Below are 21,672 nucleotides of genomic sequence, written 5' to 3'. Positions count from 1 at the left end.
TCACAATGGACTTTGTGACGGGCTTACTGAGGAGTTAGAGGGGTAATGATTCAATTTGGGTAGTGGTCGATAGACTGACGAAGTCGGCTCACTTCATTGCAGTATGAAAGGACTTTGATTTGCACAGGCATGCAAAATTGTATGTGCGTCAGATTATTCATCTACATGGAGTGCCGATGACGATTACATTTGACAGAGACCAGAGGTTCATAGCTGCCTTTTGGAAAAGTTTGCAGATTGCCTTAGGAACGAAGCTGTAGTATAGTACGACTTATCATCTTCAGACGGATAGCCAGTTTGAGAGGATGATTCAAACCCTCGAAGACATGCTGTGAGCTTGCGTTTTGGATTTCAAAGGAAGCTGAGAGGAATAGCTTCATCTTGTTGAGTTCGCCTACAACAACAGCTACTAACAGAGCATTTAGATTGCTCCATTTGAAGTGTTGTATGGCAGAGCATGTAGAATGCCAGTATGTTAGGATGAGGTTGGCGAACGGAAGATCATAGGCCTAGAGTTAGTTCAGAAATCAGTGGATGCAGTTACCATCATCAGGGATAGATTAAAGACCGCTCAGAGCCGCTAGTAAAGCTACGCAAATAAGCGTCGAAGACCATTGGAATTCCAAGTTGGTGAGCACGTCTTTCTGAAGGTGTCACCAACGAGGGGTACTTTGCGCTTTGGCAAGAAAGGGAAATTGAGTCCGAGGTACGTAGGTCCTTTTAAAATTCTGGAAAGAATAGGGATTCTAGCGTATCGTCTTGCATTGCCGTTGAGCTTGGCGCAAGTGTATAACGTCTTTCACGTGTCGATATTGAGGAAGTATGAGCCTGACCCGACCCACGTGCTAAATTTTGAAGAGTTAGACGTGAACGACAGGGTGTCGTACATGGAAAGACCGGTTCGGATTGTGGATCGGAAGGAACGGATTCTGCGCACCAAGACGATCCCATTGGTTAAAGTGGTCTTGCAACACCACGGCACTAAAGGAGCAACCTGGAAAAGTGAAGATTCGATGAGACAACTGTACCCCACCTTTTTGTTTAAGATTTGTAATAGGTTTAAATTTCGAGGATGAAATTTTTATAAGAGGGGAAGAGTTGTGACATCTTGATTTTCAAGTCTGTTTTCAATGAGATGAAATGGGCTTTTCATCGACACACCTATGGCCTTATTCTCTCAGTTGGCCACTCATGAGATAACTAGTCTACCAGGTGAAGCCGCTAAGGAATATAAATGTGACTGACTTGAGAATTCGACTTAGAATCGACTGCTCAACCATACTAATCTGTAAGGGTCATTACGGCACCGTCAAAGTTGATTAGAGATCGGTGATAGGTTGATTCAATAAAGATATGCGATTAGTGTGTGAGTAATTCCACTTGATTGCAAAATTTCTATCAAACAGCACTAGACCGATTTTTCTGTCATTTCTGTATCCTGTGTCCATATTTGAAACATCGAGATTTTCACAACAACCAAGAGTCGCCAATGTGTCAAAGATGTACAATGTGGTTAAAAAATAATCGACCACAGGTCAAATGCGCTAAAAATTCTTAAAAGCTACCCAGTAGGTTAGGTCACGCTAAAATCGCATTAGATTGAAATTAACCACGAATTTAAATCCGATTTCAGAATTTGGAAGTTCTGTCATGTCACGATTTATTTTAGGAATGTCGACTCATCCTCCGAAGATTTTTCTGCAAACCAAGATTTTTGGCAAAAAATTCAAAGTAGGGCTGTTTTTGTTTGGAAAATTCAAAGGACCATTTTTGATCATGTTTTTGGGATGCAAATTGGTTCTATTGGCGAGAAAAATGTGAGTTGGAGTGTGGAAACCTTTGTTGAATTTATGGGGACCGGATTGAGTTCAATTGAAGGAGAATTGGAGATGAATTGAATCCAATTTGAGTGGACAATGCACAAATTCGTAGCCCCCCATGGTGTGCAACATTTAGACCCTTGGGAGGCTTGTCAAGAAAGCTTTGGCAACTGCAAATGGCTGAGGAAGACAGCCAAGCTTGGTAGGGCCATGTTCTTGAGTATTTTGGATATTTTGGTGGCCCTCTCCTTGACCAGCAGCCCTCTTCTACCTTCAGCAGCCACCTTTCTCCATTTGTGACCATTTTAAGAGCTCCAAGTTGCAGAGAAAGCCAGAGACACCCCCTAGTCGTCGACCACCACCGGTGCAGCCAAGATTGCCGTCGCGTGCCTGCTGCAAACCGCGTGTCTTGCGCGTGCACAGTCCACTCGTCCCGTGTCGTCTTGCCTCCTATTGTGCCCTAGACCGCCATTGAGCTCAATCGGAGCCTCGTTGTGGCCGTCCAAGCCATCGGAGTAGCCGTCGTCGCCCGGAACAGTAGCTTGCTGCCCTCTCTCGCTGTTCTAGCCGTCCAAGTAGCTCAGTTCCGTCCCTGCAAGCCAAGAATAGAAACTGAACTCTCAGCCCAGCTAAGAGATTCGGGAGACTTTTTCGGGCCTCGTCGGGTGTTGCCGTTAGGAGGTTTGCCGCCCGTCTCCGCGACGCTGTCGCGTAGACTCACTGGCTCGCTAATCCAGTGAGTTTACTCACTAAACCTTGCTTAGGAGGTTAATTATACTTAATGGGTGTTTATTTTAAGTTAATTAAGGATTATGTGGTTAGTTAGATTAGATTGGTGATTTAATTATTTAGTATTGCATGTTAGGTGGTTACATTAGATTAATTAAGGCCTAGATAGAATGTGATATTTATCTAAACAGGTTTGGAAATTTTCTCGGTTCGTTTAGGCGGTTAATTTAGTAATTACGGCCTAAGTTAGTATTTTTAGTATTTAAATTGAATTATTTAATTAATTTTGGTAAAAATTTTATTATTTATTATTTTTCGAAAATTAGACCGAGATAACCAGTGACTGAAATTTCGTGTTGATTGTAATGGTGTGTTCAATTTACGCAATTGGATGTTAATTTGTACAAATTGAGTGCTGATTGTAAATTTGGTCAATTATTCCAAAATTTGTGAATTTCGATATTTATTCAGAAAATCTTGGGTGTCGAGTTTTAACACCAAAAATGGTTTTATATACTATATAAAATAGTGGGATTTTAAAAAGAAGGTTATGAACTTTTTGGGTTGAGTCTAACCGTGTATCCACACACGACTATTTTCACGGGGTATTTTTAATACGAAGAAAATAGGCTAGGATCATTATTTTAATTGAGGCATGTGAGTGAAATGCACGGTGTACTAGGTTGAGATTGAATGGTCGTGTGTTGGTTAAGGGAACCCATCCCAAGCGTTTACGCCAGACATTACCCTATATGGGATTTGGGTCGGAGTAGATTCTGGATCTATACTCTTTCGGGAAAGCCATCTTTGAGAGATGTAGCTGTGCTCAATGGGGTGAGACGATGCCTAGCTACGTCAGTAGACCACCAAACTTCAAGTAGGCGGTACCCTAGAGGGGCATAATTAACAATTGGAATGTATGATTGATTGAGTTAGATGCACCTGATTATAAGACAAAACTATGTGGCATGGTATGAGACGTGTCATAACGGTTTGGCCTTATAATCGAGACCCCTGTGATTGATTGAATTGATGAGGCGTTTCAATTATTGTGTGCTATGATTATATGCATTGTGTATATGAACTGTGCTGACGTGCAGGAGGGAACTAAGGCGAGGTAAGTTCTATGTATTGTGTGGCTAGGCCACCCTTGGGTGTATTTCCTTCCTAATAGGGGTTTAGGGGGTGAACTTGCTGAGACAATGTCTCACCCCGTTGTGGGCTTAACTTTTCAGGTCCTTAGATGGTGGTTGTGGAAAACCCAAAGCCCGGAGTCTGTGGAGGTGGAGTCCGAAGGATTGGCGTATGTGTCCAACTAGTTTGTCGTAGGACAGCTTCTTTTTGAGAGCCGATCTTTTGTAGATTTTTGACTAGACTCGTTTTGTACCTAAACCCAGTTGTTTTATAAGAGTGTGGCTTTTGTGAAATGTTGCCCTACTTTTTTATCCCATGCTGTTTGCTGTCAGGGGTTTATTGTTTCGCTTTCACATATGCTTAACTGATTGGGTCGGTGACGCGTCTTGGGAACGTCGCATTTGTATCGACCACAAAGGGATGTGTGTGCACTCGAGGATCGGGGCGTGATAATGTTTGTGATGTCTCACCTAGATAAGTTATCACCATTTCAGCAATCTTATGAATTTTATCGTGACTCGATAAGTTTTTTAGTAATAATAATGAAAATTAGTGCCTATTGTTACCTTATTAGCCCAAACCAATCAATCACGTAGAAGGAAAACAAGCTGACTATTGACACCTAATTTTGGAAAAATAAAATTGCATTTTGAACAAATAAAAGGAAAAATTTTAAAAAAGGAGGAAATCGATTTGATTGATTATGCATGGAAATTTGAAATTCTGATGGATATTCATATTTTGATAAATGCAGAAACAATTAAAAATCAGGTAAACAAAGGGTAAGGATTTTGATAAAATGGAAGGAATCGGTGCAAAATCGAGCTGATTGCGAAATCATGCTCTGATTTGCATCCTTGATTTAATGCAACAGAAGATGGAAGTTTGAAATATGCCATACAAAGCAGCTATTTAGAATCACTATAAAAAGAGGTTCATTTTTCGTAACTAAGGGTGGAGCGAATTCAAAAAAATCAAGAGAAAAAAATTTCATGTCAGGGGGACTTTTCTCCTATGGTTTTTGAGTTCAAAATTCAAGGGAAAATTTTTTTGGAAAGAAAAAAAATAGTCAAAAGTCAGCAGAGAAAGTGCGCCAGAGAGAGAGGGACGTGTGGGTGGACAAGTGAAGTGAGAGAGAGAGAAAAAAAAGGGGAGCGGCACTGTTCATCTTCTTTGCGAGGCAGGCCCTGCCCGCGCCTGCATCGGCCACCGCGTCGGCACTGCCTTTGCTAGCCACCACCGCTGCTTCGCCGGTCTCGCCCAAGCCGCTTCTGCCCACCCAACGCCGCTCTTGCTCTGCCGATGCCTGCAGCGCTCCTCGCCGCTCCGCTCGCCGTCCGCCAACGTTCGCCGAGCCGCCTCTGCTCCGCCTGCCATCATCCCCTGCAGCAGCCACAACCCGAGCACCCCAGCTCCGCCTCTGCCATCGTCGATTTGCAGCACCAGAAGTCTCGGTGCTCCCGTTCGCCTTTGCCTGACGCCACGGTGACCACACCGCCGCTGCTCGCCTCCGCTCGACGCTCAGCCGCCGCTGCCTTTATCCCTACCGTGACCCGACGCCGCCGGAGCTCGCACCATCGCTGCTCGCCTCTGTCTGGCGCTCGACAACCAGCCTCGCGCCCACGCTACCGCTGCTCGTTTCACCCGCGTTTACACCAGCACCCGATGCCGCAACCCTCCTCTGCTCCGACGCCACAGCCTCCCCCGCAACACCCCTCGCTGTCGCCCTATTTCGCCGGAGACCGTTGCCGGCGAATTCCCTCACCGGAGCAACCATCATTTTCGCCTGGAAAAAAAAAAAGAAAAGAAAATCAATTTAGGTAGTTTTTTCTTCTATTTATTTATCTTATTTTATTATTGTTATTTTACTTTATCTTGTGTTTTTTTTAGTATAATTAGTCTTTAATATATGATTGGAAATTTCAACATATCACCTGATTCGCAACCACACCAGGTTTTTTTATTTAATCTATAAGGCTTTAGATGAAGTAATTAATTAAGTGGGAATAAAATTGATATTTTGATCTTTAAGGCTTAAGATCAATTATCGATTTTGCTAGCGAAATATCATCCCTTGATCTAAAAGGATATGTGATATTTTTTTGGTAATTTTGGATGGTTTTGATTGCTTTATTTATCTTGAAATGTGTTTGAGTTATAATATTGCATGTTTTAGGGTTTACATATTTAGAATAGGAATCTTATTTCGAATTTTAAAATCAAAAATAAAAAAAATCAAATCAATCAATTTAGGTTGCTAGATTTTTAATTTGGATTGCATGTTTAATTATTTGGCAATTATTAATTTCGAAATTAAACAAAAACAAAAAAATCATCATACATATGTCATGTATAATTAGGGCATATTTTGTACATCATTACATTAGGGTTAAACTGCATTTAGTTTAATTTTATATAATACTTTTTCTTAATTTGTTATAAGTTTAGGTATTTTTTTTTTTTATAGATATATTGCATTTTAGGATTATTTAGGTTAAGATAATGTTTTAGTTTAAATTAGGATTTGGCTCAACCTAATTCCTAATATAAATTAAATAGGATTATAATATAATTAGATAATTTTCACATTTTATTTAATTCCGAATTACATGAAAAAATACAAAAAAAATGTATGTTCTATTCCCTAGGATATATTGCATTTTGAGGAAAAATAAAAAAAGTCATTGTATGTCATTAAAAATAGATTCATGAAATGCACGTCATTTAGAGATTGTTGTTAGGTCAATTTAATTAGAAATTGCATGACATTAGAACTAGGTTATTTAGTTATATTGCATTACATATTGCATGATTTTCACTAAAAAAGTGAAAACAAATAAAAAAAGAAATTGCGTGTTAGTTAGAAATCATATCTAGGGTTGTTGATGTGGATTCTAATTTAACATTGCAGATGCTTTCGTTGCTTTGAGGTAAGTTTATTTTTGCAATTTATTCATTACTTTTTATTGGGTGTTAAATTAGTGGTTTGCGCACCCGCATGATCACCTCACATGTTAGGAAATAAATTTAAAATCAATCTGAATTGCTTGCAAAATATTTCTAAAAATTAAAAAGAAGTGGTACCGAAAGGGCATTAGAGAAATCTAGTGTAACTAAGTTCTTGTACCCATAGTCTCTGGTTCGTAGGAGTAAAGTGAAACTCCCATTACTTTACTTGGGTTTCTAATCGACCCGCTAAAAAATAGATTAGTGGCGACTCATGATTAAAAATCAATTGCATGCTAAGAACTTGAACCTAAGTCGCGAATTGGTATGGGCTTGGGAGAGCCCGAGGTGGTTCACATCCCAAAAAATTTGGTCGCGACACTGACTAAACCATGGTATGTCTAAAACACATCGAAGAATTTATTTAATAATATATAATTTTTCGTATATTTTTCCATTCTGTTGAAACTAATTAATTGTCTTTTTTCTTGGCAATAATAGTTACAAGGGAAAATGATGATTGTGGTGGCATTAAGCAAACCTAATAATGAAATCTATTTAGAGCTCAAGCTCTTTCGACATCCCATACATATCATAAACGTCATCGATAAGTGTCACCATACAACCGAATTTTGCATTCAATTCTCTGAAAGCTTTATGATGAGGCTCGAAAATCATTATACTGCTCCAAAAATAGTTTTCCACTAGCTTGTCCCTAAAGAAGGTCATCTTGTTCCCCCAAGATCAACCCAGCACCTGAAAAATTTGTCATGAGATGACAAAGTCAATCACAATGCACTCCTCCGTGCATTCCACCTCAAACGTGATGGTGGCTGCATTTATGAACATTTAAAGAATACTTGTGTATACCTTGCCAAATCGCTAACTTCCCTCTTGTGGATTGACTACACTAAATTGAAGTCTAATTTAGCCAATTGTAGCAAAGAGGGGATCATGTCTTGCTGTTTCTCATCATGAACCACCGAGCCTCTAACCTGTTGGGCCTCCAATGGATCGGCATATCTAATGCATGATTCATGTGGCTCGCTAAAGTAGTGGGAACTTCACTGAGGTTTAGACCCTTTAGATGCTTAGAAGCGAAGTGCCAAGCTTCATCAAGTATGGTTTCACCTTCTAATCCATGGAAAGAAGCTTCATAAAGGCTAAGAAGCCCCTTCACATCCTTGTGAAGCAACTCGTTGAATGTGCTAGTCTTGTTCATAAACCAAGCACATCTACATTTCCAATAAAAGGAATGTTTAGGTAAATTTCAATTCATCAACATGATTTACAAAATGTTAACTAATTAGTGAATACCTTGCTGTACATTGTATCCATGTTGTCTAAGTAGCTGGAATCAAAGGGAAGCGGCATAAAGATCATTCGAAAGTTGAGTATCTTCAATGTTGTTATAGATGGAACTAAGAATGCTCTTGATCTCAATCTCGAAATGATATCCTAGTCCTAGTCTTTGAACCTCGTCAATGAACTTGAGTTTGGCCAGATGATTCATCTCTTAGTCGAATAGACCTTGACTTCTTCCTTCAACCTTTGGACTTGCACCCTATATTCATCATCCTAAGCCCATGAAAAACCCAAAAAATGAGATCCTAAACAAAGTTAATGCATAAGCAGAGTTCAATATTGCCTCTTGTATGAAAACAGATCGATTCTCATTTGAATGTCGTATATAAATCATATATAGAAGAACATAAGAAGTAAACATCCATAAATCTAATTCAAAGTAAAATTTTCTTTTTATTTCTAGGTCGTTCTTATGTTTGTGGACTCATCCCATTGAAGTACATAAACAATAGGAGAAAAGTATACATTCAATTGTTGTACTTATGTTGTTTTTATAGTCAATAAGATCCTTAAACTTACAATTTGCACAATCAAGTGCTTGAACTTGTGGAATGCAGTTACTCCGTTGCTAATTCTAGCAAAGTGAAGCCGAGGTATTGATCGATGCCCAAAAAAGGTTCGATATTCAAATAAGCAGTGACATTATGGAATAAAATAATGTTACTAAAATTTGCTTACAGTTATCTTAGGTTATTGTTATTGTAGTTTCGTGAATTGAATATCCACAATGGTCTCAAATTTTTCCACATCCAGCTAGAATTGACATACGCATGAGCTTCAAATTGCTGGAACCATAGACCTAAAAATTTGATAGGAAATTTCCACAAGTTCATGGACCAAACGTTAAAAAGATAAAAAATTTAGGATCAAATGTGAATATTTTCCATAGAACTTATTGAGTCTTGGGAAAAATTATCAAGAAAATCTTAAACTTATTACAGTTGTGTCAATTAAGTTATAATCTGTTCGACTTGGCCAATTTAGTCCTAAGTCTTTTGAGAGCTTGCTCATGGAGTCCACATGACTAATTTTGTTAGGAAATCGTTGACGTGAATGCTGGTAGTCTTACATGGCACGGTTAACGCTGATGTAGACAATTTGTAAATATATTTTATGATTTTTTTTCTTTCTTTTTCTTTTCCTTTTCTTTTTGCTAGCAGTTGGTTGTCGGCCATAGGTGATGCCTGCGAGCCTCTCTTGCCAGATCTAGCAAGGGTGAGACCTGGTTGAGGGCAAAGGCCACCCTTGTCATGCCCCGATCCTCGAGCGCGTGCCCATCCCTCAGTGGTCAATAAAATTTTGTGACTTCCTAGAATGAGTCGCCGACCCTTTCATTTTATTGCACATGTAGAAACAAATAACAAATCTCCTGACAGTAACCATCTCGGGATAGAAAAGCAAGACATCAGATTTAAAAACAAAACATGCTGATATAGACCAATTGAGTCATAAACAAAAGTTTACCATCACAAGACTTCCAAAGACCGACTCTCAAAAGGAATTGTTCTATCTGACCTATACTTCAGATCACCTCAGCTCGGCTCCAGGTCTTCCATCCTACGGTTCTGAAAAATAAAGCCCATGATAGGGTGAGAAATAAATCCCAGCGAGTTCATGCTCTAAACCTCGATTAGGAGGGTAATACAGCTAGGGTGTCCTAACTACACAATCATAAAATCACAGAAACTTACCTTGGCTTAGATCCTCCCTACAGGTCAGCACAAGTCATATCACAATCATGTGTGCATAGCAAATTCACACCCCATTTGGAATGTCTAAGTCAATCACTACTCACACGAGCAAGGACTACCGATACACATCGAAGCAAGAAATTACCGACATACGTCGATCCATCAATTCAACTAAACATGCGTTCTAATTAATTAATTATTACTGCCCACACGGGCAGTTTTACCCGTCACACGCCGGGGACGGGTAATATCCACCGACACACGCTCAGGAAGGGTAATATCCACTGACATACGCCGGGGACGGGTTCTGTTAACTTTCACACGATCATTAAGCATAATCTCTAGGTATGTCACAAACCAACCTTATATCAACAAATGTGCAATTTCCAGCAAGCAAAGCATAAAAAACCATTACAAAATCATAACCAGCCCTAACCAGTAGAATAAGCCCACTCGCACATCTCCAAGTTTAAATCCAGAAACCTAATCTAACGAGTTCAAAAAATTCCAAAATTTGAATATGTTGTAAAAGACACACAAAAAAACATTTTTTATGAAGACACCTTAACTCAAATCCTTCTATATTTGGCCTAGTAAATCGCTCAATCCAGTACAAAAACTGTGTCTGTTTTCCAGAAAGTCTGTTTTCCAAAATCAGTTTAGTTTGAGGTTCAAAATATGTGAATTTGGTCTAAAATTTGAGTATGTTAAACTATAATGTGTGGTAAACAACTTTTATGAAGAAACTATATTTAAATTCGAACCATAAGAGTTGATAAAGACCCCTAGAATCCTAAAAGGTCACAAGTTCCAGCAAAAAGTCAGGTTCTGTTTGAAATTGACGGAGCTGATATCTCCTTTTAAATCCCCAAAAATCTTGAGAAAAACATATGTTGTAGCTGAGGATGTCTAAAACATTTCTTAAGAAGAAATCAACATCAAATTCGTAGCAAATTTTGGTCCACAAAAATAGCAAACTATGAGGATCCAGAAACCAGAACTGCAGGAATTTCGCTAGATTCGACTAATCCATCATCAATGGTGCTAATCTCACTAGTTAGATTAACACTAATTCATTCTAAGGCTAATTTGACTATTCTAAATTATCACTAATCCATACTTAAACTAATCTAAACAACCCTTAAGCATAATTAACTTACTAAGTAAGGTTTAGTGAGTAAACTCACTTGATTAAGGATCCACTTGGATCAAAACGACAGGGACGTGAAGGCAAGCGATAAACTAACCCACAACAACACCAAGCGAGATCCAGAAAGGCTCAGAAATGGGCCTTAAAGTCCTAGGCTTGCTGTTGGCTTCAGCTATTGATCTTGGCTGAGAAGGGAGGAACCGACGGCTAACTTGGCGTAGAAACGGCAAGGAGGAGGACCGGCGGCTTCAACGGTCCAGGCGGGACTTCTGGCAGGCTGTATGGTAGCGAGCTCCATGAAGGCCAGGGGATGCTGGACGACCAGGGACGGCGATGGACAAGGCTCGGGACGCGGGGACCAGGCGTGCGACGGTGCGGCGTGTAGGCAGTCTCCGGCGAGCTTGCGACAGCGAAAGGAGGCTAAGCTTGGTTTTCTAGGTTTGTTGAGTTCAAAGCAGCAAATGAAGGAGGAGGGGGAAGATGTGCTCGACGATGGGGTGGGGGAGAGAGGAAGGAGGGAGGAAGGAGAGGGGGGAGAAGGCTGCTCGACAATGGGGAAAGAGAGGGGAAGGAGAAGGAGGGAGGGGGACCACCCTTGGTCTTCACTTATCCTCTTGTCTCCTTTGACTTGGCCCACACAACCTAGCTGAATCCCTCAACCATTTGCAGCCATAAAATGCCTTCTAGAAGCCTTTGAACTAGTCCAATTGTTGGGTCCAAGGGGGGCATACGAATTTGCATTGATTCTCTCCAATTGGACACCAAATCCATCTTGAACCAACATAAATTGGCCCTCAAAATTTCAACCATCATACCCTTAATCAAATTGGCATTTTTCCTTGCCAATTGAACCCACTTGCATCCTAATTGCGCGATAAACAACGGTCCTTGAAATTTTCTAGACAAAAACGATCCTACCTCGACTTTTTCCCAAAAAGTCTCGGTTTGCAAAAAAATCTTTAGAGATAGAGTCAAAGTTCCTAAAATGACTTGCGACATGATAGAACTTTCAATTTCTGAAATCGGATTCAAATTCGTTGTTAATTTCAATCTGGTGCGATTTTAGCGTGACTTAGGCTACCGGGTAGCTTTTAGAAATTTTTAGTGTAAATGACCTATGGTTGATTTTCTTCGAGCCACAATAAACCTCTTTGACACATTGGCGACTCTCGGTGATCGTGAAAATCTCGATGTTTCAAATACGGATGTAGGGTACCAAAACGACAGAAAAATCGGTTTAGTGCTGATAGATGAGAATTTTGCAATTTAGTGGAATCACCCACGTTTAATCACACATTTCAGTGTCGAAATGATCTTTGCAGATGAGCACGATTGAGTAGCCGATTCCCGGTCGAATCCTCAAGTCTATTGCATTAAAATCTCTTAATGATTTCGCCAGATAGTCTAGTTATCTCACAAGTGATCGGCTTTGAAAATAGCACTATAGGCGCATTGATGAAACGCCTAATTTATTTATTTATTTATTTATTTTGGTAACCCAGGGAACCCCATAAGCCGACATCCGGCAAGCAAACCCTGGGGGAGCGACTGCAGGACCCACCACCACAGTACTCTAGGTAAGAATCCGTATTGATGCCTCTGGGATTTGAACTTCTCCCCTTCGTGTGGGGGAGAGAGCTCGAGCCAGCTGCGCCGCTAAGGGCGATGGTTGAAAGACCCGGTTTATTCAATTGCAAACAGGACTGAAAATCCAGGATGTCACAACTCTTGCCAAATTTGGCAAAGCCAAAGTTCAGTGTGAGGTTGGCCAAGCCTCACCCTTGCCTAGGCGATGCCCGGGGATACTGCCCTGGCCTGGGTGGGGTTCGTCCTCACTAAATTTGGTAAGGAGGGCCTTGTCGGCACTCACCCTCACTTGTGGCGGTTGAGGGCGTGTCTTGCCTAGGGAAGGCTAGTGCTCGTCAACTTTCACCTATGGCCAATGGCCCATGACTAACCACTAGCAATGAAAAGGGAAAAATAAAGAAAGAAAAGAAAGAAAATATAAAAAATATAACAATTGTCCACGTTAGCATCGGCCACACCAAATAAGACGGTAATAATCCATATCAGCGATATTTAGTCAAAATTGACCAAATGGACTTTATTGGCAAAGCATCAAAAGTTTTAGAACTCAATTGACCGAATTGAAAGGTTTGGGACATAAGTTGTAGGAGTGCAATAGTTTTGGTCTTTCTTGGTAATTGCCCCCAAGATTTTGTGCTAAAAAAGGAAGAAAGTCATTACCATGTAATTAACACCGAGTGACTGCACAAAGTCATAGTCCCAAACGCTGGGCTGCCAATTCGCTGAGCATCTCACAATCTCCTAATCTTCAATCTTCAAAGCGCACGTCACAAATTGAGGCCCGGAGGAGGTGGAGGAGGAGGGAGAGGAGGAGCGAGGGTGTCTAAAGAAAAAGAGAGAGGGTTGGCTATGGCGAATTGAGGAGGAAGAGCCATCGCGAAATTTGTTGTGAATCTCTTTGTATGCTAACCATCCTTTATATAGGTGTTGTTACGGAGTATCAAACATGAAGGAAGTTTGTAGTTGCTATTTGAGCAAATTTTTCTATTCGCCCGAGCCATTCTCTAAGCATTGCACTTCATTCTTTCAACATGCATAGAGTTCTATCGACACTAATATCATGATCCCTTGGGAAACACGTTTTATTTGTTGCAAGTTCAACATATGTGATCCAAGACCCACCGCCAGGCTTGTAGGATAACAATCATCTGTCCTGTGGCCACGAAAAAATGTTTTAAAAGAACAATCTATGGACCACCAGTTTGCATGGAGGCATGTATTTACGAAAGGGTAGACAACAAAGTTGTCCATTTCACGTGGATCATGCCTCAAAAAGGAAACATTTTAAGGGACCACCGACATAAAAATTTGATTATATTAAATTTGTGAGAGCTACATATCTTTTTATGCTAGTTTATTTTTAAAAAATTGAGTTTTTAATTTTTTTCTTTTTATTCTTCCTTGGTTGATCGCCGACCACAATGGCGGTTGGCGACCAGCCACAAGCTAGCTCCAGCCTCGCCTGACTTGGCGAAGCCGAGCTTAGGTCTTGCCCAATCCAGCGAGGCTTGACCATGTCGGAATCTGGCGAGCTCAAACCTTGCTAGCCTAGGGTGAGGCCGGAGCTTGCCAATGGCCTATTGCTGGCTATCGCCATAGCTAGCAATAGGCCAAGGAAGAAGGAAAAAAAAAAAAGAAAGATAAGAAAAAAAGAAAGAAAAAGAAAGAAAAAGAAAAAAGAATTAAAAATTTAAAAATCTTTTTTAAAAATAACTAATAAAAAATTATTAAAAATGAGTGCATGCAAGAAAATATTTTCCTTATTGAATAGCGAAGAATACTTTCTAGTTCATTTTTAAATTTTAATTGGATGTTGGAAAATATGGTTATTTTTCTGAAAATAACTTCTTAAAAAACAAATATTGGAAATTTTACATTTTTTGTGAAACGAATGGAGCCTAGTCTCTAGTCCCCTTGCAGAGGTCACGAAACATTCTATCATGCACATAAGGTAAGGGGTGAAAAATGGCTTATACAGAGATTATTATAAATTTTAATCTTGGAAGTTCACATTTTAAAAGAAAACCCGAGATTGCAATAAAAAGAAAAAAAGAAGGTGTGGAAAGAAATTGAATAGTTGGCATCTATTTTCGGTTACGTTAATGGCCTTAGGAGATGGGAATCCAATCTTGCATTACTTGCGATTGATTGAGATGGGTGACAAAGAATGCTTGACCGATTTGGCAGTCACCCCTTGAAACACACAGAGCTGCATGTCACTTCCCGACCCTCCAAGCACGTGCTCATCCCTGCTTGGTCAATATAATAGGGATGTCCTAGGACACATCGCCGACCCATTCATTTAATATACACATGCAGAAGCAGATATAAATCCCCAGACAATAAAATAGTGGAATAAGAAAAATATGGCTAATTTTTCAAACCAAAACCAACATTTTATAAATACACAGGTCTATACACAAAGGTTTACAAAAGGAATTGACTCCCTACAAAAGAGAATTGTCTTACGACTAGCTAGCCGGACAAGATTGCCGATTCTTCGAGCTTCATCTCTTAAACTCCAGGGCATCGGTCCTTCATCAACACAATCTAAGGACCTGAAAATGGTTATACAATAACTAGTGAGACAATGTCTTAGCGAGTTCTACCCCCTAAGACCTGATTAGGAAGAAAATTATGCCTTAAGGGCTGCCTAAGCACAACCAAGCGTCAGAAGGCTTACCTTGTCCTCAGTTCCTTCCTGCAAGTCAGTTCAATTCATAAACATGACAATCACATAATCCACTCAAACAGATCGTACCATCGATCAATCGACTCAATCAATTACATGTCATCAAGACCATCACATGGTCATCTCAACTATTCAATATCAATTCTTACTCACGACTCAACGAGTAGAGTCTATAAAACTCTCAGTTATAATTCACGGTCCCAAGAACACAACCTATCTTAGGTGGTAATCACGGCCCAATGAGCACAACCTTTAATAGGTGGCAGATCACGGCCCGATTGGGCATAACCTCTATCAGATGGCAAATCACGGCCCAATAGGCACAATCTTCACTAGGTGGCAAATCACGACCTAATTAGGCATAACCGACTCCAAATTCGGTGGCGAATCTCGGCCAAATTGAGCACAACCTCTAACAGGTGGGGAATCACGGCCTTATGGGCACGACTTAATAGGTGGCAAATCATGACCTGATTAGGCATGACCGACTCCAAATTCGTTGGCGAATCTCGGCCCAATTGGGCACGGCCATACTTCGGCGGCTTTCTAGGTCCACTCACAACCATTCATGATTATTTCCTACTCAAATACCAATATTCTCCACTTTTGCAATAATTTTCCATAATCACCAATTCACTCAATTTTCACAAAGTAGCGCTCAATTAAATAAACAGAGAACACCACTACAATCAGCACGAAATTTTGGTCACCGGCCATCACGATTGAATTTCCGAAAAATAAATAAATAAATAAATACAAAAAATAATAAATAAATGCAATAAATTCAACTTAGGCCCGTTATAGCCTAATTGGAAGCCGAAACGGACCCGAAAAATTTCCGAGACTTATTCAATAAATAGTAGAGTCTATTTACTCGCTAATTACACTAACTATTCACCTAACATGCAATGGCAAGTAATTAACCTTACTAATCTAATCTAATCTAACCACCTAATCAATCTTAACTTAGACTAATCCAATCCTAAGCATAATTAACCTACTTATTGAGGATTAGTGAGAAACTCACTTGCTTCGCGATCCGGCCAGTTCAAAATGTCGGGAACGCAATGGGGATCGACTTTCTCCAAAGCGGGCCTAACTTTCGGGGCCCGTATCCACCTCAAAACGGGCCTAATGGTGACCTAAAGACCCACTCTTCCTGCTCTCTATTTGGTGTTGGAAAAGAAAGAACCGGGGCTGATTTGGTGAGGTGAAGCTGGTGGAGGTGAGTAGACGGCTTGGTGAGGCAATCGGCGGCTGAATGGGGGTTCATGGCAGCTGTAGAGACTCCGATGATCTACAAGATGGCGAGAAGGGCCCAACGGCTCAGTTGGGACGGTGGAAAGACGCACGGCTCACGCGGGCTTGCGCGCGTCTCTGGCTAGCAGCGACATCAACACTAGGCTTCCAGGCAATTGGACAGGTTGTCGATTGGTTTGTGTGGTGCTCCTGGGTGGTTGCTGCATTCAACGGCAAGGAGGGAGGAGAATAGCTATGGACGGCAGCTACAAAGGGAGGGGAACAAGATGGGGTTGGAGGGGCCACTTGGTTCAATTTTCTTCTCCTTTGTCCCCTTGACTCAACCTCAGCCAAGTCTGGCTTCCTTGGCCACAATCCACCTACCCATGCTGCCCATTTAAAAGCTTTAAATGGTCCAAATGTTGTGGGGGGTGGGGGACATACGAATTTGCTAAGGTTCTGTTTCAATTAGACACTTATCGGTTCTTAAATCAATTCAATTTGGCTCTTGTAAATTCAATTATTGAGTTGATAATCAAATTGGTATTTTTCCTCACCAACTGATCCCACTTGCTTCACAATTTAGCGATAAAAAACGATCCCTGACTTTTTTTGGACAAAAACGGCCCTAGGACGACTTTTTTCCAAAACGTCTCGGGTTGCAGAAAAATCTTATGAGACTGAGTCAACATTCCTAGAATTTATTATGATATGACAGAACCTTCAATTTCTAAAATCGGATTCAAATATGCAGTTAATTTCAATCTGGTGCAATTTTAGCATGACCTAGATTACCTGATAGCTTTCAGAACTTTTTAGAGCAAATTATCGGTGGTTGATTTTCTTTGAGCCACAATGAACTCACTCGATACATTGGTGACTCTCGGTTGTCGTGAAAATCTTGAGAATTCAAATACGGACACAGGATACCAAAATGATAGAAAAATCATTCTAGTGCCCACCGACGAGAATTTTCCAAATTAGTGGAGTCACTCATGTTTAGTCACACATCTCTATCAAACCGACCCATCTCTGATCTCAAATCGATTTTTAACTATGCTGTAATGGCCTCTAAAGATGAGCATGGTCGAGTAGCCGATTCCTGGTCGAATCCTTAAGTCTATTTGCCTTAAAATGTTTAATAGCTTCCCTAGATAGTCTAGTTATCTCATGAGTGACTAGCTCTTAAAATAGCACTATAGGCACGTCGATGAAATGCCCGATTTATTGAATTGAAAATAGAGTCGAAAATCTAGGATGTCACAACTTTTCCCCTCTTATAAAAATTTTGTCCTTGAAATTTAAACCTTACACACTTTAAACAAAAAGGTGAGGGCACAAACGTCTCATCAATTCTTCAGTCTCCCAGGTTATTCCTTCAGTTCTGTGGTGTTGCCAAACCACTTTGACCATAGGAATGGTCTTTGTATGCAGAACTTGCTCTTTTTTGTCCATAATCTGAACCGGGTTTTCAACGTGTGACACACGGTCATCCACGTCCAATTCCTCGAAATTGAGCACGTGGGTCGAGTCAGGCTCATACTTCTTTAACATCGACACGTGAAAGATATTCTGCACTTGCACCAATTTTGGCGGCAACACAAGACGATATGCCAGGGTCCTGATTCTCTCAAGAATCTCAAATAGACCTACATACCTCGGACTTAGTTTTCCTTTTCTTACCAAAGCGCAAAGTTCCCCTCATTGGTGACACATTCAGAAAAATGTGATCACCAACTTGGAATTCCAAAAGCCTTTGACGCTTATCTGCGTAACTTTTCTGACGACTCTGATCGGTCTTTAATCTGTTTCTGATCACTGCCACGGCATCCACTAATTGCTGAACCAATTTTGGGCTTGTAATTTTTCTTTCTTCGACCTCATCCCGACACACTGGTGTTCTGCACGATTAGCCATACAACGCTTCAAAAGCAGCCATCTGAATGCTCTGTTGATAATTGTTGTTGTAAGCGAACTCTACGAGATGAAGTTATTCTTCCCAACTTCCCTTAAAGTCCAGTACACAAGCTCTCAACATATCTTCAAGAGTCTGAATTGTCCTCTTAGACTGATTATCTGTTTGAGGATGATATGATGTACTATATTGGAGCTTTGTACCTAAAGCACCTTGTAAGCTTTTCCAAAAAGTAGCGGTAAACCTTGGGTCTCGATCTGAAGTTATCGTAACCGACACTCCATGCAGTCAAACTATTTGGTGCACGTACAACTCAGCGTGCCTATCCAAGTCAAGATCTTTTTGCATTGCAATAAAGTGAGTCGACTTTGTCAGCCTATTGACTATTACCCAAATCGAATCATTATCTCTTTAACTCTTTGGTAATCTGGTCACGAAGTCCATTGTGATATGCTCCCATTTCCACTCTAAGATCTAAAGAGGTTGTAAGAGTCCTCCTGGTTTGCAATGTTAAGTTTTGACCTGTTGACACGTCAAACACCTGGTGACATGCCTAGTGATATCCACCTTCACACCAGACCACCAATAGTGTTGACGCAGATTCTGATACATTTTGGTATTTCCGGGATGAATGCTGTAACTACTACGATGAGCTACTGATAAAATATCTTCTCTAAGCTTCACGTCGTTAGGTACAACCAATCGTCCTCGGAACCTTAGTGTTCCATCATCATAAACCTGAAAATCAACTTTCTTTTCTTTGATATCTTATTGTAAAATTTTCTAAACATCTAGGTCTGTCGGTTGAAGTAACTTGATTCTGATCTACACATCCGGCTCAATTCTAAAGGGTGGCCTCGAAAGGTGGCCTACTTCAAATTTGAACACCGAATCTCGAGCTCGCTCGATTAGATTCCACTCCTTAACCACTAAGTGGGCAATTGATGACTTTCGGCTTAAAGTGTCGGCAACTTTGTTTGCTTTTCCTGGGTGATATAAGATATCACAATCATAGTCCTTCAGCAATTCCATCCATCGGCGTTGTTGACACCTAATTTTGGAAAAATAAAATTGTATTTTGAACAAATAAAAAAATGGGGGAAATTGATTTGATTGATTATGCATGGAAATTTGAAATTCTGATGGATATTCAGATTTTCATAAATGCAGAAGCAATTAAAGATCAGGTGAACAAAGGGCAAGGATTTTGATAAAATGGAAGGAATCGGTGCAAGATCGAGTTGATTACGAAATCATGCTCCGATTTGCAGCCGTGATTTAATGCGACAGAAGATGGAAACTCGAAAGTTGCCATGGAGAGTGGCTGTCTAGAAATCACTATAAAATAAGTCGATCTGTACGGATGTGAAGAGGCGGCGAAAGAAAGAATTTGTGCAAGTGCAAATTCGTGAAAGAAAGAGAAAAATGCAAGCGTGAGAAAAAAGAGAAGGAATCTTGGAAGAAGAAAAAGTTAGCAGAAGTCTTGGCCTTTTGCTGAAAAGTACAAGAGCGAAAGCAGATGCAGAGAAGAGACAGAGAGAAATGTGAGGGGACAAGTCAGCGGAAAAGATAAAAAAATAAAACGAAAAGGAAGAAACGCTGTTCTTCTTCCTCGCCCGTCTCTCCACCGCTGCAGGTCCCCGTGCGTGCCACCGTTGCTCCGCGCCTCCGCCCGCGAGACAGCACCCAATGACCACCTCCCTCCGAATCACGCCTCCGCACCCGCGAGCTCACGCCATCGCCTCACCCGCGAGCCCATACCAGCAACCCCGCTCGTCTCCCTTGCCGGTCACTACCCAGCGGCCGGAGCTTGGTCCCTGCTCGCCGCGCCAACGCTGCTCGGCAGCCGAAGTTCGAGCCCCCTTTGCTCGCTGCACCTCCGTTCGAAGCCCCGTGCCGACGTCTCCTCTGCCCGTCACCAGCAACCTGCAAGCCCAACGCCTGTAGCCGTGCCACCGTCCGCGACCACCTGGCGCCCATACCCTGAAGCTCCGAACCTCTGCTCGACACCACAGGAGTTCTCGCCGCTGCTCTGCCGCCTCGCCGGACGCCGCACCACCTCCTGTGCTACCCTCTGACTGCACCTCTGCCAGACGACTGCACCTGCCCGCCAGCCTTCGCCCGGTGTTCAAGCACCAGCAGCGCCGTGCCGCACCTCCGCCTGCTACCAGCAATGTTAGCACCTCCACGTCGTCACCGCCGCCCAGCCTACATCGGAGCTCCGAGAGTCACTGCCACCGCTTTGCTCTCGCTGCTCCCGCCCCCAACTCTCGTGCTAAAGCTCGACCATGACCCCGGTGCAAATCGTCGGTTTCTTTTTTTAATAAAAAACAGTCAAGGTAGTTTACTTTTTATTATTATTATTATTTTACCTTTTATTTTTTTTATCAGGTTTAGTTGTTATTGTGTAAATTAGAACATTAGATCTCGATGTTCATTTTATGTATATTATAAGCATTATCTGCAGGGTTTTGTCCAAATTATTATAATTATTAATTTGATCCGTGAGACGTCGGATCATTTTTTTAATTATATTAATTTTTGGGCATTTTAATAGGATTTTAATTGTTGAATCAATATAATTATTAATTTGATCCGTAAGACTTCGGATCGGATTTTTAATTATTTTGAACTCTTTGTCGTGATAATTAGGGTTAGAATAATCGTTAATTTGACCTGTGAGACAACGGGTTATTTTTTTGATTATTTTAATCCTTTATTTTGTTGATGGTTTAGATTTAATATTTATTTAATAATCACTTATCTTAAAGAAAACTAAAAAAAATCAGAAAATCAAAATTCTACATGAGCATATAGGTTTAATAAATCATACATGTAGGTTTAGTAAATTATAATTTTTTTAGGATTGCATTTTTAGAAATAAGTTAGGGTTGGACCTAAATAATTTTTTTAGTAGTTTTAGATAATGTTCGCGCATTTTAATTATCTCATTTTTTTCAAAAAATAGTTTTCTAAGATAGGATAGGGTTTAAGTCAAATTAATCCCTAGAATAAATTAGAAAAATATCCCTTCTTAGATAGTTTAATTAGGGTTTTTATTAATTCTGAATTTCAAATAAAAAATGCAAAAATACAAAAATCTAGGTGCATGTTAACTAGTTCGCATAATAGGATCATTTAATTAGAATTTGTTAGTAAAGTTAGGTCATAAGGTGCATAATAACTAGTTTGCATAATAGGCCCATTTAATTAGAATTTGCACATTAATAAGATTAAGTCATTTAGTTTTAAAATGCATTTTTATAAAAGAATTCTAATTTTTAAGAAAACCCAAAAAAAAATGTTTGCTTGCTTTGTGTGATGCAATTTATTTATTTGAATGTTTTAATAATGGATGAGCACCCGTGTGGTCACCGCATTTTTGATAGTAATTTAGGTTAAAA

The 21,672-nt window shown here is 40.5% G+C and overlaps 1 pseudogene; it reads right to left on the bottom strand.

Moving 5' to 3' along the window:
• The window catches only part of LOC104454915, a 44,322-nt pseudogene extending 28,642 nt beyond the window's left edge, over window positions 1-15,680 (bottom strand).
• Window positions 15,681-21,672: the final 5,992 nt, after the last annotated feature.

This window comes from Eucalyptus grandis, chromosome 1 (genome assembly GCF_016545825.1).
Source record: "Eucalyptus grandis isolate ANBG69807.140 chromosome 1, ASM1654582v1, whole genome shotgun sequence".
Taxonomy (NCBI): Eukaryota; Viridiplantae; Streptophyta; class Magnoliopsida; order Myrtales; family Myrtaceae; genus Eucalyptus; species Eucalyptus grandis.
Note: the sequence above shows the minus strand (reverse complement) of the source record. Positions and strands in the feature narration are given on the sequence as shown.